We start from the raw sequence: 18,919 nt of genomic DNA, 5'->3' as shown, positions 1-18,919 counted from the left end.
GGGTTTGGAAACATTAGTTTTACTATTATTTTTAAATTCTCTACAGTTCTAATAGTTCTAGAATTCTTTCAGTGGAAAATTAAATGTCTGATGTGGCCAAAAAAAACCCCCCTATTCTAATAAGAGCATATCACTGTTATCATATTGACAGTATTTGCCATTATACAGATAAATCCATTGGTGTTAACCACTGACATTGCCATAAAACGTAAATGGGTTTAAAGTACTACTTTAGCACAACATTCTGTTAGTTTGCGTGACAATGATAATAAGATTGGTGTTGTTATAAAAAAAGCCTCTTCCTGAAATGTCCCGTGGTGGGCTTTCTCTTGCATTACCTTGACTAGAGGAACATCTTGTACTCTAGGGAGATATTTAGCATCTAATAAAAATAAATTACTACACAACAGAGAAAAGGAGCCTGTCCATCAGTAGAGGATTGGATTCCCTCTGGTATTATCATCTAGGGAGATATTTCAAGCTTATTCATGACCATGTTGCTATCACGTTGATCTAATAGGTTGAAGAAAAGACTCTTTGATGGTTCCTGGTTTTATATCTGTTGAAACCATCACACCACTGTGAAGATTATCTTGTTGATCAAAGCAAGGTCTTGTTCCTACGATAGGGAGGTCCCTCATTCAAAATTTATTGTATCTTGTAAATACATTTTTAAGTGTATCGAGGCTTTGTGCATCTTGAGAAGCTTCTGCTTTTTCTAATGAGAAACGGTAAAGAAAAGTGAGAAAAGGGGGACAAAGAAGGAAAGAGTCCATGTTTATTCAATGGGACAGTTTCATATGTAATATGATGGTCTTCATGTTATTTTTAATCAAAGAAGTCAAAACGTCAAGTTATGTTGTATCAATTTACATAACACTGTACACGGAAAAAAAGATACACAGGACCAAATATTTAAAGATCCAACTTAATTACAAGGACTTTTCAAATTGTAGCACAATTAAATATACATTTTAACCATTCTAATATAAGGCACCTGTTTTATAAGATTAACACGATACGATAACCATGGAGCGCATATATATGGAGATGCGCTCCATGGTTATCGTATCGTGTCTTTGAGCACCTGAGGAAGAGTGTTTTCTGGAAGCTGCTATTTTGGAGAGTATTCTTTATTAGTATTATTTTGTTCACACGTGGATTTTGGATTTATCCTTGTTTTACCTATATTTATAAGATTAACAACCTGTATTTTCCAAAGACTGAAGTCCTCCTCGACAAGTTTAAATTCAAGAAAGGACAGTGACATTTATAGTAAGTAATTAGTATTCAAAGACATTGTACTCAAGGGCACCTTCTAATTAAAGGAATATCTTCCTTTGACATAATGATATGTACCACCTATGGATTAATTAGTAATGCAAACATATGCAACTACAGGACACACATTGCTAATTAGCACTTTTACATAAAACATGTTGTCATTCTTTCTCAGGTATCCTTCATTATAGGCACAGACAAAATTATTTAGGGTGCAAGACAAGGAACTGACGTGCTTTCCTTCAATATAAATTCAAATGTCTATAGATAACAAAACAATTAAAAATGATGCCCTCTCATGTATTTTAATTGAATACTCATGTAGTGCTAACTGCCACACATTTCATTCACTTGGTTCACTGGATGAAACCCCTCTCGTTTTTTTAAATGATAATATGTGCAGTGACCAGTCATTTCATGGAAAATATTTTTATCCTGTGTGAATGGCAACTGTTAAAAACCTAGAACTAGTCAGGGGCCAAGATATATGTACCCTGTTTTATACCAGGCCACTGTGCGCATGTCTTGGTCATTCTGTTTTCTCTTATGTTCAGGATAACCATATGTGTCTCTCATGCAACTGCATGTATCCACCATGGCCTCAGGGAAGAAAAACTTTCTTACATATAGAAACATAGAAACATAGAAAGTGACGGCAGATAAGAACCAGTAGGCCCATCCAATCTGCCCAACCTCTGAGTACTTTCCTTTAGTACTTGCCTCTTACCTCTTGGTTTTGGACTATGACTTCTTGACCTAGCATTTCTCTTAGTTTGAAATATACATCACTTCTGTACTTTGTTAACACAATCTTCTATTGTACCCCCTCTCAACTCTCTCCCAACCTATACATCTATCTGTTGTCCTCATACTCTTTGCACCATAGGGGCCATTTGGTCCAGAGATGGCAGACCTGGATTCCCAAATATTTATAAAATCCTCAAATAAAGTATTTTATTTAGAACTGTTCTGGGCACTGTACTTTTGTATTTTTACTGTTTGTTATGAATTAATTTCATGCCAATGTATGCCCCTTGTCCGCTGTGTGCTACAGTTGTGAAGATCTTGGCTAAGAATACTGTATGTAACACTGTAATGATGCAGGGCATTTGCGAGATATGAATGATCTAACCTAGTATATATATTCAGATTCTAATCCAAACCAAAAAAGTAACACACATCACCTTCCCCTGTTTCTTACTGGCCAATGCTTGCACCTTTTACGCTATTTAACACAACTTTGAAGCCCTCTAAACTAAACATTACCCATTAAACAATACCCATGTTTTGGCCGGAAAGTAAGTCTTCAGGTTTTATTTAAACATTTTCAAGGTCTAACCAACTTTTCCATTATTTTCCAGTTGATCTCTCTTTTCTCACAGATACCCACTTCCCATATCCTTAACTATGACCATGCTTAAGAATAGGATTCCCACTGTCATACAGATGCTACAAAGGTAACGTGCCTTTACGAATAAAACTAATTTCTTGATTACTTTTAAATAGACCATTTCACATGTATCCTATATTTTGCAGCCTTCCCCCAATATAAAATCTTTACATTCACACAGATTCCATTATATGAGATTTTACTTCCCTATAACTACAGTATACTACATAGCATAAAAGCATAAAAAACAAACTGTGTCTTTATATCATCCATATTCGGATCCATATCAGCCATCAATGCTTAACATTTGAAAGATGGAGATAAAAAAGAAGAGATCTAAGATATGACATCTGGCACTAGAGATGTCGCTGTAAAAATGGAAATACAGGGGTTTATACTCGCATCACAATAAGCAGTGTGGTTCTTTTCTGACATTAAAGAGAATGACAGTAATCAAACAGTAATCTGGCTGTCAGCGCCTTCACACTATGTGGTTCCTTACCTAATACATGTAGATCACTGTAGAAAGAAGAAAAATGATAAGACCACGGCACGGTAGTTTGAACAAATGTTGATACCATGTAGCTGAGAATACAGTGTGAAGTTGTAACTGGAGGTCACACATTGAAAGCCAATAAATGTTTCATATTAGACAACAATACAATGGCTGGACTGGGAAACCTGTGTATTTAGGGTACAGTGACTTTAAGAGCAGTTTTTAGGGTTAATTGACAGAAGAACAGTTTTAAAATATATTACAGTATAATTTAGTATTTAGAAAATTATTTTTCCATGTGACAAGGACCCTGCTTTACCACAGGTATCTGAAGCATGCACATTTTTTTTTTATTTTTTTTGCTTTCTATGTTCCTGGATCATATACTCTATTAAGCTTATTCTGTGTGTTGGTGTGTATATATTAGCATACTTTCACACAGTGCTGAGTGTAGGGTCACTAACACCTAGGTGCAAGTTTTTTAGGTGCCCCTCAGGTAGGTGTGGCAATATTGCCAATGCCTCCCCTTAACAAACATAATTCCTCACACATTGATTTTCTACTCCACCTCTTTAGGCTTCCTGACCTCATCATAAAACATGTTACTTACTTCCCACAGTGCCAGCTTTTCCCCTAAACAGTTTGTCAGTGCTATCTTTGTCCCCAAACAGCTTCTCAGTGATATCTTTGCCCCCCAAACCACATTCCACTAAATGTGTCAGTGACATCCAGCTCTCTGACATGAAGGACGCAGCTGTGTGATAGGGGCAAAGCCGTAGCAAGAATAGAAAATTGTGCCACCCCACTATATTTTTACAGATTTTATTTTGATTTTGAGGATAGAAAAAAAGGGAAATTAGAATTTCCCCAAACCCAGTGACTTATTCACATTTTGACACTGAGGGTGGTACAGCATAACTCCCATGAATATATATATACCAAGTCTGACAGACCATAACCTCCATCAACCACAACAGTATAACTAATATCATTATATAGTGATCCAAACACTGAAGGTGGTACAGTGTTTCTTTTATCATTATAGCAAGATATACACAGAGGGTGGCACAGCATTATTCCTATCACTGTATTCTGTGTCAGACACTGACGGCGATACACCCTAACTCCCATAGCTATATGCTGAGCCAGACACTGATGGTGGTACAGCATAACTCAATATCACATCAGTATATTAATATCACTTTGTAATTATCTGCTGGGCCATTGGTGCAAGCTTTTCTAGTTTCTACACCAATTAGCTGTAGGTAAAACATGTATCCAATAATAAAACATTATTTAGGGCCAGTTTAAATATATAAAATGACCAGCAAGAAGAAACTATGAAAGGTCGGCCCATCAGAATGCACAATTAAGAATATGAACATTAATTCATCACAGATCAACAAATTAAATTTTTATGATGTTTACGGGACTTGCTCAGCACCCAGATTGCATCTATGGGACTAGCTCAGTACCCAGATTGCCCTCATAGGAATTGACATAGCACCCAAGTTACATCTAACCAACTTGCCCAGCACCCAGATTGCGCACATAGAACTTGCCCCAGCACCCAGATTGCATCCACGGGACTTGCTCAGCACCCAGATCACATACATGGGACTTGCCAGATTGCCCTTATAGGACTTGCCCCAGCACCCAGATTGCCCTCATAGGACTTGCCCCAGCACCCAGATTGCCCACACATGACTTGCCCCAGCACCCAGATTGCCCTCATATGACTTGCCCCAGCACCCAGGTTGCACATATAGGACTTGGCCCAGCACCCAGGTTGCGCACATAGGACTTGGCCCAGCACCCAGGTTGCATTCAGAGGACTTGGCCCCTTTCTTTCTCCCCTACATTCTCTCTCCTCTATATGTTTCTCTTTATTTATTTCAATATTCTCACTATCTACGTCTTTCCCCCTTTCTCACTTCCTATCTCTACCCCCTTTTTCACGAATTGACCCCCCCCAGTTTTCTAATACAATTACCTTACAGAGGTCCTGAGGTGGAAGTACAAGGCCTCTATCTTGCTGCTCCATCGTTGTGCACTTGGCTTCACCTATGAGTGCTGGGCTAAGTCATATTCCAGCCCTCGGAACGAATCGCCGGCACCACGCACAAGCTGCTCATTCGTGAGAAAGCTTTTAACGACTGTTCGGCGCCCCTATCTCTCCTTTGCTCCCTGCTGCCTCGGTGCTATGCACCCCGTGCACCTGCCTCAGTACGGCCCTGCTTTCACCTTATTGCTGTTTATGTTGATTTTTGGCATATTTCTTGTGAAAAAAACCCTTTTGTTCCCCTATTGTCTCTCTTCAACATCTATTTTCTCACAAATATGTACTTTCTGACATTGTCTCCTACCAGCATTCAAAACCAAGCCTAGGAAACATGACAATTACACCACAAACTCCTACCTCCTTCACATTATAACAAACTGCAGCTACTATATCACTGTACTGGGGAACTCTCCAGGTGAAGTCCTACTTCTTTGGCCGAGTTTCTTCTTTTTCTGAGGACTATGTGTCCTTAATAGATGGGGCACCGGTATATCTAGGTGTCCAAAGTAAGGACAGTGGCTGAAAAATCTGGTGTAGGGCAGCTCGGAAGATTAATATGCCACTAATAACTGATAATAAAAGCCTTCTCTTTATAAACTTGTAAATGTACTTTTACATATAGAATCAAACTATTCTAACACAATTCATAATGCCCAACACCTAGAAGTGCAAAATGATAGGACTTTCTAGTCACATTTGTTTTTAAACACATAGTCCCTACATCCTTTTTCAACTCAAATGAATGCTTAATTGAGAAAGTTTCTGGTAATGGTTACATGTCATAGCCACAAAAAACTGAACCGTTATTATATCAGGAAGCCATATAACTGACTTAATAGGTAATGACAGCATGATGCAGTACATTTTGTTTTGTGCTTTACTTAGCAAATGGTTAAATCTATTTCTAATAGATGATGGATAAAGGAAAATGCCAGCTTTCACTTTGCAGGGACATCTAAAAGAGTGCCACTTGAAAACATTGTTAAAGAAATAATAGTAGTGGTTTACCCCCAAAAAGTCACTGTAATGATACCGATGTTAAGTAGGTTTGGAGTCCAGCATCAGGGCCAGCAAGGTCTTCTGCCAGACGCAGCCTCTTGTTACACAGGTAGTTAAACCCCTGAGCTTGTCTGCTCTGTCTGGTTATAAAAGCAGAGCTGAGTGGCTGCAACACAAAAGGTATTAAGCGTAGTCAGGCAAGCCAAGGTCAATAGGTAGGAGAAGGCAACAAATGGAATAACAGCTTAAGGTAGCAGTTCTATGGGGCAATCATAAAGCCTGTGAGGTAGAAGCAGGTCAGCGTTCTTCTTGTCACAGACATCTGCAAAATCTCGATATTGTGGAGAAAGCTTGGTAAAATATTTTTTAAGGGGACTACAAACTGCAGCTGTGGCTAAACAGAATATTAATCCATGTAAAAAAACAGAGAAATTGAGAAATAAACCACTGCCAGTTTACGACCAAATTAGCACGTCAGGCAGACCTATCATATTCACCAAGAGCTTCAAACCATTGGGCACCACTGCCACTGTTGCGGAAATACCAATATTAGTCTTCTTAGCAATCCATTCTGAGCAGGGGTTGGGGGTTGGGTATTTGGGAAAGATCTTCTCCCCGCCTGATCAATAGGGGTTGTGAGAGAGAATCCAGTTGGTCTGAAGTCTGGGGTTGGTGTTCAATCTGTGCACCTTCAGCAGTCATAGCTATTAACTGCCTGCTTACTGATGTTAAGCAGGTTTGGAGTAACGCAGCCGGGTAAGCAAGGTCTTTTGCCAGTAGTAGCCACTTGTTACCTAGGTAGTTGAGCTTAGTGTGACTGTCTAGCCTTAGTTATAACAGTAGAACTGAATGGCCGCAACAGATGTACAGGGTTTTAAATATAGTCAAGGAAGGCGAGGTCAGTAGGTAGGAGAAGGCAGTGAAGAGTTCAGACTTGGTACCAGGTAAGTATAAATAGCAGCAGGCTTGGTTAAAGGGCAAACAGGAACCACAATAATCTGACAAAGATTCAGTCACAGGCAGGGGTGTACCTAGAGTATTTGGCACCAGGGGCAGATCCTGTATGTGGCACGGGGGGTGCCACATACTCTAGGTACACCCCTGCCTGTGACTGAATCTTTGTCAGATTATTGTGGTTCCTGTTTGCCCTTTAACCAAGCCTGCTGCTATTTATACTTACCTGGTACCAAGTCTGAACTCTTCACTGCCTTCTCCTACCTACTGACCACACACACTTTAAAACTGCATAGTTTCTATCATAATATACTGTCACAGACATTGATGGTGGTATGGCATAACTGTTATTATATACTGAGGCACACAGTGATGGGGGTACAGCATAACTGTTATCCTTATATACTGAGGCACACATTGATGGTGGTACAGCATAACACCTATCGCTATACATTGAGCCAGACATTGACAATAATGATGCAGCATAACCCCTATCACTATATACTAAGCCAAACATTGATGTGGTGTAGGCCTACCACTTCAGTGTCTGGCTTAGTATATAGGGATGCACTGAAATGAAAATTCTGGACCGAAACCAAAAGTTCAGCATTCACCTGGCCGAAACCGAAAATTACCCCCCACTTGATCCCACACTTTTATTAACACACCCACATTGGACAAAAAATGTAAACAACAATATTAATACACACACATATATATAAAATTGTTAACAGCAATCACAATCCTATCATGCCCAGGCATACCCTGATTCTAGCATGTACTAGCTGACTTAGCATGATAGGAGTGTGATTGCTGTTAACGATCATATATATATACATTAATATTGTTATTGCATTTTTCTGTCCAATTTTGGAGTTTAACTTACTTTTAATAAAACCGAAATTGGTAAAAAAAAATCATAATATATACATATATACACACTTCAACCATACTTCAACCATATTCATCCATTCCTAAAAATGTTACTATTGTGTCTTCAAGCAGAGTTACCACGTCCACTTACATTACTTAACTTGACCTTCACATCATGATGCAGACGATGGTGGAGGAACAAAATCTCACTTTTCACTAAGCTCCCATCAAAATAATTAATGCATTCAAAACCTTGAAAATTTACACTAAATAAATAAGATGTCTGGTGCTGGAATAGACAGACTAATACCGGTACATTCACAGATAGTTACTGTACTCCGTATTTGGCTTCTAAGCGGTTAAATCAGATAATGTTTGGTAGTTTAGAGATTTATGATAGTGGTATTCTTCTACAACCCACCAATCTGTGTTGGCAAGAAATGTCACGAAGAAACTACTAATTTGATGTTACTTAAAGTGACAGAATTCTCGGGGGATAACTGGATGAGAAACAAAGAATGCATTGTATTAACCCACTTTTGCAAGAAAAGCTACAGTGTGAATAGCAGTATTCACCCTGTAAAATATTGTGAAAAAATATCATTCCTATTTATACTTTATTTCTTTTTACAGTGCATCTGACACCCCAAAAAATAACCTAATTTCACTTCAGTCAACAGAGTATATAAAGAGACTGTTGTAACATTAGAAGTATAGCACATTTGTGTGTATATTAGTCGCCTCTTGTCCTTACAACACCATAGACACTTCATGTATGTGTCCCACTCTTGATGGTTGTTTTAACCCATGACTGCATGGACAGGCAGGTTGGAGGATACAGAGATTACGCTTTCACTCAGTGGATGAAATAATGCATATAGCTAATAGAAGAATGAAACAGATTATGCTTATGCCCCTTCCTACACTGGGAGACCCTCAAAGCTATGCGGTGCAGCCCGCCAGTACAGATTCTCATGCTGTACTCCCAATCCTGTCAGTCTGGCTTCTCAAACTCCCAGCATTCCTGGTTCAAAGGACATATTCAACTGTGTTCAGCCAAACTAGAACATTTCATATAACATCATTCCTGTTATGCTTTTTAACATATTAACCCTTACACCAACATGCCTTCATCACACTATTAACCCTTCACATCACAATTCTCTTCCAGGACACAAATTTAATGGTTGTTCTGCTCTTTTTTGTATAATTCTCAATTTTAGTACCACTTAATAATTGATACAGATTCAGGATAAAATAGTGTGTACCTATGCCCAATCGCCTGCCCATGTTATTGTGCTGGTGTATAGATGGGGAGTCCCTGGGTTCATTACCAAATCAGAGGCCAGAAGGTAATGTATTGGGAAAGGATAATTACCCTCCCTTTGCCTGTGTAAGTGATCCACAATTTGATTTCGTATCGACTATTGTGTTGTTTCATTAAGTTGATAGTGCTGCTGATGTTGCATGTTCAGTATGTAGCAATGCATATTTCCAAAGCATTACTGAACTTACTGATGAAAATGCCAGAGGAAAGTCACATCCAGCGGAGAGGTCTCCTGGTGTCAGGGTCCTACACAAGGACAGTCTGAAAGTGGAGTCCAGTTGCAGGGAAAGCACACACTTGTAAAACACAATCTTATAGGCTACAAAACACACAAGCAGTGTTTGCACGCACAGAGCCAGGTCCAGAAGCATAGTACAGAAGGACAACCAGAATCATAGTACAGAAGGACAACCAGAAGCAAAGTAAGGAAGGACAACCAGAAGTATAGTAAGGAAGGACAACCAGAAGTATAATAAGTAAGGACAACCAGAAGCATAGTAAGGAAGGTAAACAGGCAAGGAATCACAAAGCACCCAAACACAACAATAAGACCAGCTGCATTAGGTTTCTTTGACCAAGTGGTGGATCCTTAACATTCTGTCGTTTGGTTGTCGGAAACCAGAAATATCCCAACAGTTCAAAATAGTGTTGTTGAATCTAATATCTAATACCTAGGAATAATTACATCCCCCTACAACTACACTTTTATTTAACCACATACCCCAAACCATAAAAACATAAAACATTTGCTTAATTTTGTGTGTATGTGGGAGGATTCATGTCTCCATTACTGACTTCCTAAGAGACTTTTCTCATCTTTCATTGTGACATCACGTCATACTGACAGTTTCCACCCGCTTCTGATCTTTCCAGCATTTCTTCGGGAGCTACTGCTGAAACAGGAAGACACTTTAACATAAAACATTTGGAAACAATAAAATAGAATCCATTAAAGATGGACGTATAAATGGCATTGTCTCGCTCCAAGCTAGATCTCCTGATTCTGTATAAGTCCACTTACCTTTGCATGCAGGAATATCACTTCAATACATGACTACTGTCAAGGGTATATAACTGCAAGGAGAATCATTTTGCATGGTTGGGAAACACGATAGAATCAAGTTAGTTTATAATACATGGAATGTTACACATTTCATGGACCCCTTGTGTTGTACACATACTCTGTGAATGTGTTATGTCCTCATACACCACTTTGAGAGAAATGCTGTTGACTTCTCATAACCATTGTGACAGTATGAGTATCAGGCCTAGTCCTGCTATCTGACTCACCGGACTAATGCCCAGGGGGCCACATACTTACCCACACTGCCACTCTAGCGGCAGCTAGCCGCCATCTGAATACACCTAGCCTTAAAGTGCCTTACTCATTCCACGTCCGGCCATGAGGATGATGGGGGTTGTAGCGTGAAGGACAAGTGGTTAAAAAGCAGGTCTAGTGCATCTCATCTAGCCCTCTCTTCTATTATATTTTAATAGCCATCTTCAAGTACCGCTATCACTCACCTGAGCCTATAAACCCACAAGCATTTCCATTTTAATTTCCTGTATTAACAAATTGTGGTGCTTATGCTTTTTGCATTATAGTTTGAGCAGTAGGCAGTGATTTACAAAATCAGCAGATGTCAGCTGTTCGTTGTAGAGCAGTGGGACTTTATTCTGCTGACAGCTGACTTAATGTGGTATCTTTACTGTTCCAGAACAAGTCATATTACTGTGCTGGGTGCCTTATTTTAGTCATTAGTTGTATTTTGTTTCCTGCTTCAAACCAGTAGCCGAACGCCTCCTAATACATGCTATAGAACTGCATATGGACACCATTGGGCTATCTCTCTCTCTCTCTCTCTCTCTCAATGTTAGGGAAATGAAATGAGCATACTAATGAGCTGCCAAGCAATTTACTTTAATACCAGAATTATCTAACATAGTTGCCATTGGGATTTGGAAAATTGTTATTTGCGCTAAGGTGCATATTAGCAAAGGACCCTGTAAATTAAACATTGTTAATGTATCCTAGTTAGAACAAGTGAGTATCGGCAGGGAGTCCTTATATGCACTATAGAAATTATAAAATATACATTTATATCATTCTGTTTGCTTAATTTTATTATAGCGTGGGGAATTTCTTTTATCCCTCAATATTTTTTAGATTTTAGTTTTATATGTATTTTATATGTATTATTTGTTTTGCATCAGGAACAAGGGAATGGGTTGAATATAAGATGTTACACTATAAGAAAATGGATAAAGTTGTTTTAGTCCAAGTGAAAATGTAATGGTTAGTTGAAGTTGGTACCATTTAATGAACCGATAAAGAAAAAGGTATGGAGCTACTCAAGCTTTCATAGCATCAGAGGTTTTTTCTTTAGATTTGATTGTTACTATATAACAGCATGCATTTCTTGGTGACTTGTACCAAACTTCAGGGAAACTCCAAAATGCACAATATTTTGTGTATACAACAAATTTGACGCATTCCTTATAAATGCACTGAAGTGATCCCATTGATTTCAATTGATTTCAGCCAATCAGTGGTGCAAAAATGGGTTCATTGAAGGACCAGGTAAGTGACTTTATTTTATTTTTTTAACACATTGAAGAATGTATATTAACCCCTTTGTGATGCTGGATGTACTAGTATTTCCCAGAATTCTTGTGGTTGGCGCTCTATTACAACCTGTCGTTTTAAGCATCAGCAGGGCTAAATCCCCATCTCCCCTCTTGTATGACCCGAAGCTCAGCAAATAAATGTGGGAGCGCTCAAAATAACCATTACAAGAATTTTAATGTCCAAACTTCCATTTGGACGGTCCCTTTCAGTGATGACATCAGCAGGGATCCCCTCACTCTCTAGAGACCTCGATCAGGTGTCCAAGCAGGTTTCGTTGCTTGTGATCACGCTCGTTAGTGTGGAGATAGACATTGACATTGCTGCAGGCACTGTGACAGGATGTCACAGCGGCCTGCGGGAGTATGAAAAGAGGGAGACACAGAAGATTCGTCCTCTACAAAAATAAAAATGCCAAGAAAAAATAAGGGGGACAGTGCTCTCCATATGGGATCTCTAGTTATTATGGGAATATTTTTTTTAAATATATTTAAAAAGTAAAAAAAATATGTAAAAGGTTATAAAAGAGCAAAAAAAAACCTTGTACCCCTTACCTAAAAAATACAAACCCTACAAAAAATATTGTCCCTTACTACAATTATTTTCAGAAAATGAGTCCTTATTTTGGCCCATATCTTCTGCAAAACACGCAAAACCTATGAATGTGAGGCATCGCTGTATTTGGGAAAAGTTGCAGGACACAAACTGGGGATTTTTTCTCCAGTTGGACATACCCTGGGTTAGAAACCCAAAGCAGCATCGCTAAGTTTGTATGAAAAGTAGATTTTTCTCACCACCAAATTTGCATGTGGTTGGTGGAGAAATGGAAGCACAAAACATGTCAAAATTATTGTAGTGCAATAGCCTGAGTTGTCCACTTTTCAGAAACATATAGTTTTATCTAGCAGCTTCGGGATCTGTGAGCGTTGTTTAGAGCCTCAGAATACCAAATTTGAAAATATTACAATTTGGAAAAAATTTTTAATATTATTTACCTTATATCTGCAAAAATAAATGAAATCATTCACATATGAGGTGTATCCCAACTCAGCACAGGCATATAAATATATTTGGGATTTTTTTTTTCATTTACACTAGCTATGTACAATTAAGAGGTTAAACTCTTAAAACATTTTTTTTCAAATCAATTTACTTTTTTTAATTTTTTTTTTCATTTTAAATGATGGATTATATAGATGAATATGTTTAAAAAAAAAAAAAAAAAAAATAGTCCTACTTGTCCTGAAAAATAAAATATGTAACTTGTGTGGGTATGCTAAATGAGAAGAAGGGAAAGAACAAGGACATAGAAGAAACCCCTTTGTCCTGAAGAGGTTAAAGTACTTTAATATTAACTCTTTCTTGGTGAGGCTGCATTTGGACACTGGGGTCTCTTTAAAATGCGGTCAACAAAGAATAATTTTAATTTACAATAAAACAATACACAGGGGTTGAAGGCTAAAATATTCATGTAAAAATTAGACAAGAAATAAGATTAACATAACTAAAAAAAAGTGATATGTTTTCTCTAAGACATTATGGTTTATTACATCTCTCCATATAATGATATAGTGTTTGAATAAGACTTTTCTATCTGTCAGCGCAAACATTTTTATGACTTGGCACAAGGAATTTGTTAACATCAATTTTTGTTAGGCTTATAATACATAAGTCATTGCTTTTTTTTTTGGTGTGTTACTTTATGTAGGAATTGGAACATTAATTTAAAAAGCATCTATTAATCCATCTATTTAGGAACAAACAGCATAATAAATTATATTTAGAATCTGAATCGGAGCTATATCTTTCTCTGTCGTGACTTAAGACATAGTGATGACATTGTGATGACGTCTGGTAGTTTAAAAACAACGTTCTTCCCACTTAATAGCTGGACAGCGGAGCTACAAATAATTATTTCTCCTAGGTATTATTTCTTGTAACTGCCTACTGAAAACACTATTATTGTAATACGATCTACCCAAGGTGCAAGTACAGGAGATCATTTAGAAAGGCTAGCATCTTAACAATGATATTACGAATAGCCTAAGTAGCAGGGATACTCTCTGGCTGCTCTTTCATTTGCACGTTCCTCTGTCAAACTAATTAAAAGATGGTCTTTGAATAAGACCCTAACTATCCATTTGCTTCCATAAAATGATTTTGTGGTCTTAATCTTCACAAGTCAACAAGGCAAGAGATTTGTCCTAGGAACGCATACTGTACACAATGTTTTACTCAATGTATTAAGTGAAATAAGAATGCAAGTATAACAGGAGGTATGAAACTGATAACGTCACTACCCAGACTACACTTATCTGTTTGCACACAATATCATGAAAATGCTAAAGGTTTCTGAGAATGCTAATTTCTCCTTTTACGTAGTTTAAATTGATTTTACTAAATTAACATAGTAACATAGTATTTGGTAAAATACCATTTGGCCCATCTAGTCTGCCATTTTCTCTTGATGTAAAGACATTAGTTAAGTACTATATATATAAGGAATATATATATAAGGAAGGTAAGAGTTCATCCAGTAGACCTGAAAATGCCCTATAAGCTTCCAAGAACAGGCTACTGGAACCCTTGCCTCTTCTAGGGCTTCATGCTGGGGTGAGGCTGGTCTTGCGTGGGCAACACTAGCACCGAGTGGCTTTCATGTGAGTGAATGTGGGGAGGCTTAGGTAAACGTGCACAAGAGGGGGTATGCAGACTGTGGATGGGGAACAAGTGTGGTCCCACACCACTTCCTAGCCCAGAGAAAGAGAACTGACCTAGAGACCCAGGAAACAAGACTTCACCCGTAGACTTTTGGTCAAACCCAGAAGGTTCCCGGGTATACCTAAAAGACACACAATTTATTTAAGAAAATGCGTACTCATGATGTGCATGGTTTTAAACAGGGTTTTCTAGATTTATTTACACGAGATGTGTTTAATTCTGATCTGACAGTAAATAGCTTAAAGGGCTCAATATGGGGGGAATATAATGTTCTATTCTTTCATGTAATACAGAGGTAAGGGCTCTACTAGTTTTAAAAAATAAATTTCAGAGAGGCACTCATATAGGTCTAATAACCCATACAAAAATGTATATTAAACACTCCAAAGCTAACCCCAACAGGAAAGCATGTTATAACAAACAGAAAAGTAAGGAGGTATACAGAACCAATAAATCATTAAAATCTTTTTTATTTCAAAAATAAAAAATTTCAAAAGAAAGCATATGCTTGCAAAAATCATCAATAAGTTAATTCAAAAGCACAAGAATTTAAAGAATGCCAAAAAATCAATGATACAAAATAATAAGCAGGGACTTTTATGTTTGATATAACATGCTTTCCTGTTGGGGTTAGCTTTGGGATGTTGCGCTGCACAATATACAATTGTATTTATTTTGTCACAACTTACTTTTTTGGCCTTTTTTTTACATTTTTGTGCTTTTGAATTACCTTATTGATTTTTGTTTTGAATTTAAAATTATTTTTGGAGAAATATTCTATTTTATTTAAACGATTTATAGATTCTGTACACCTCCTTAGCGTTAAAACTGACTTTCATGGTTTAAGGGGAAGAAAATGGAGAAATAATGAAACTACCAACCTTCAATGTTAATATCTTGGAATGAGGTTCTCAAAAACACAATCCTCAATAGGTTTTATAACATACAGCACATGTGAATTATTTTTGTGTGTGTTTTTTATGTTTTTTTTTTTTTTTGTATAGCACTATACTATAAAATATAATGGCTTTTTAAAAAATAAATTATAATAATAACCCACCCTGTGATAAATATATAAAGGATAATGTAATTTGTGCCATAGTTTTATGCTTATAGAGTTCCCCTTGTGCATTTGTGATGTGACAAGATTCCCATTACAAATTAAATCAACCACTTTTTTTTAATACATAATTATGCAGACCCATGAATCAAATTACCATTGAATTATGTGCCACCTTATGTGCATATACCAGAGCAGCAGAAAATATAACTTATCATAATTATAAGTGTGCCGTGCTTAGTTTAAAAAAAAAAAAGCCATGTCCACTATGAAATATCACCTGGGTTAAAGTCAAATTAATTGGGGAAAATACTCCCGCGGGATTCATTAGTTACAAGCAAAATTGGCTGGATAGGAGTTAAAACATTGCATTCAATAGGAGCATGCACAAAACGGACACAATTTACCTGGTGTTCGGGTGATTTAATAGACGTTAAAGGGGCAGTAATGCCTTGAAACATACAAGCGTAGATGAATGTTTTGAGTTCTAACTAGAAACATAGAATTTGACCGCAGATACGGACCATCTTCAGTCCATCAAATCAGTCCTTGGTCTTGTCTTAGATTCAGGATACTTATATGACTATGGAACGCAAGTTTAAATCCCCTTGCTATATTAACCCTGGGTTGCTCTGATCTGAAGGGCACTGCCTGCATGTTTGTTATAACTCCAGACAGTGGCACTGGTGTTTTAAGCAGCATTTACACCCCGATTGATTATGTGCTCATTTCTACATTTGTTATTCACTCCCTTTGGTAAATGTTTGAAGAATAGGGTTTGTAAGTGTCCATTGAGCATACTATCTACCAAATGTGTTTGCCCTCTGTAATGTATGAAACAGGCGAGGGGACCGGCAGGATACTTCAAACAGAGCTCCGGAGGCAGGAACACAGCGTGGTGTTGTAACGCGATGTTATGTGAACATGCGGTAATAGAGCAGCCGCTCGCACTATGTGCTTTAACTTTAAAGAGTAAAAGGGATCATGGCAAGGTAATGCTGTGGAGGTGTGATGGTATGGAGGTGTGAAGACATGGATATGTGATAGAGTTGAGGATGTTTTAGTGTGAGTGGAGGGGGCAGAAGAGGCCAAGAGGCTTTAGCTGCCCCAGGACAGAAGGTGCTAGATAGCCAGTTCTCTTCAACCAACCTGGATACCTTTCAACAATTTGCCTATTTTCGTTATAGAATAAGTTACTTTGAACCAAAATACTGTATTCACTAAACTTATGGACTCATATTAGTACTAATTGAAATTTGTTAATTCGTACGAATGTCCAAAAATGAGGAGGGACCCCTAACAAAACAACCAGATTGTTGGTTGTTTTCTCTCTCTTCCCTGCTCACATTCTCTCAGGCTCTTTTTCAATGTCTCTCTACCTTCTCCACCAACCCATTCCATGTCCCCATCTCCTGTTCTGCAGCTCTGTTTCTTGTCTTTTCTGAGCTGTTTTTTTCTCTTTGGTTTTTGTACTTCTATTTATGGATTACCCCAGATCAAGCTGTTACTACAGCACGCTTTTTCTCCAAGAAATGGGAAATATTAAGGGAAAAAAGAGAGACAGAAAGGGATCGAGGTCTCATAGATGGATACATAGGAGGTATGCATCTAAAAACTCACAGTTTAGTGTATAAACCAGGAAGCCTTTTGTCACGGAGCTGTATAGTCCGAGCGACTTCCTCCGCTGACTTGTGATCCCTAAGCCTGGGACAACACTCTTTCCCCGGTTTCCCAGTCACTAGCCGAGACACAGTGTAGGGTATAAAACAAAATGAAGACTGCTTTATTATTCACATACAGCGCTGTATATAGCCAGCAAAGCACAAATTAACATAAAACAAGATATTGGGATACAAATACTTAATCTGCCTCCCAGAGACAACAGGGGCAGTAAAGGGATTAACAATATAATGGGGTCCCAACCTCCACTATCTATTACTGGCTGAAATCAGTTACAAGATTTGGCTTGGGGAAATGTCTGTAGTGGTGGAATTGGGGGGGGGGCTGACTTATACAACACATTAATGCACCATGGGGTTGGGGGGTTCTCACATTAAACTGAAACAATGGCGGTCACTCCCTGGTTGCAGATCCTGGCAGAAATAATCCCCTCAGTGAGTAATGGGATGAAATACTTCTGGGGGTAGATACAGAAGTCTTTTCAAAGCCAGGGCCCATAGTCGATAGGGAGGAGGCTAGCTCTCTCCAGTGGCCCCAGTGGACCTCTCCAGTAGCCCTAGTGATGGAGGGTTCCGTCACACCTTTTATGATTAAGTGTGTGGCAGAAAAACAGAACAAAACCCAGGCAAGTCCCTTTCAGATTTGTTACCTCTATTTGGCTACAACTTAACACACGCACAAACTGTAAGAGGGGAATTTAAAACCTAATTTAAGTCTCTAAAGACCAGGATGCCCCTATTGACCAAAGTCAATCAGGATTCTTTTCATACAATATTTAGGCCCAAGAGTGAACTCATTTGCAAGGTCACCAAAAGGTCATTTAATTTTTGCATGACCTGTTACCACCCGATACATGCATTTAGAAACAGGGCTTAGAACAAATTTAAAAATGTAAGAGATTTTTTATAACAAAAAGTGTATCATGGGCAAATGCCCTAGCTTTTCCCCTCTCCCTTTACTGTTCATAATGTTCAAATACTTAATAGTCATTTTTTCTTTTTTAGCGGAAAACTGCCTCTCACACCTCCGCAGGAGCCACATAGAAATGTCAATCATTTTTTTGTGTGAAGAAAGGAAGCCTCGCAGCTTGCGGGCTCTTGCTTTCTATTGGCTGGAGCAGCGTCAAAATGAACCCCAGGCAGGAGGGGTCATATGACTTACGGGTTTTATACGAGATCTCGGGTTGGATTTGATAGGAAATTCAGGCATTCTAAACCATGTTTTTTTTTTGGCGTGCGAAAACAACGTTGTGTACATTAATGGAAATATTACCCCCCCCCCGATCAGATTAAGCATCAAATGAAATTGTCAGGCTGTCAGGTGATGATAATGTGTTAATGGAAATGAAGTATCGTATATATGAGATGTAAGATATATATCTCTTCTAAAGAGAGGCTGGGGTTTTTAGACTTTATTGTAGGAGACACACTCAAGTCCAGTGGAAGAAATC

The sequence above is a fragment of the Spea bombifrons genome, chromosome 3 (genome assembly GCF_027358695.1).
Source record: "Spea bombifrons isolate aSpeBom1 chromosome 3, aSpeBom1.2.pri, whole genome shotgun sequence".
NCBI lineage: Eukaryota > Metazoa > Chordata > Amphibia > Anura > Pelobatidae > Spea > Spea bombifrons.
This window is presented reverse-complemented; position numbering follows the sequence as displayed.